This window comes from Augochlora pura, chromosome 2, assembly GCF_028453695.1.
Source record: "Augochlora pura isolate Apur16 chromosome 2, APUR_v2.2.1, whole genome shotgun sequence".
Classification (NCBI taxonomy): Eukaryota; Metazoa; Arthropoda; class Insecta; order Hymenoptera; family Halictidae; genus Augochlora; species Augochlora pura.
Genome location: NC_135773.1, coordinates 9,852,361 through 9,852,738, shown reverse-complemented (window position 1 = coordinate 9,852,738; position 378 = coordinate 9,852,361).

Genomic DNA, 378 nt, shown 5'->3' with positions numbered 1-378 from the left:
CAAAGCATCCGCAACCAGAACCGGGATCATCGCTTTCACCTGGCTCACGTGTTGCGATAAACGATCGCCGTATATCCCCCGTAGGATACGTTCGATATTACCTCGAGAGCGCATATCGCGGCCCGCGTGTACGCACTCGATTCAAGAAGATCGAACCCCCGGGGTGGGATGAAGAGGGGAGGTCGGAGAGACCGGGGTAGTGGGCGCGAACGAGCACCTGGAGGGAGAGAGGCCGTCCAACCGGCAGGGGGACGAACGACCCCACGAAATTGGGTCGTGGGCTGGTCGGTTCTGCAACACGCGTGTCGCAACCGGCAGTATTTGGCTGGAATTCGCCCCATTTACCGTGCACTGCAATCTCTCTATCCGTTCTCTCTC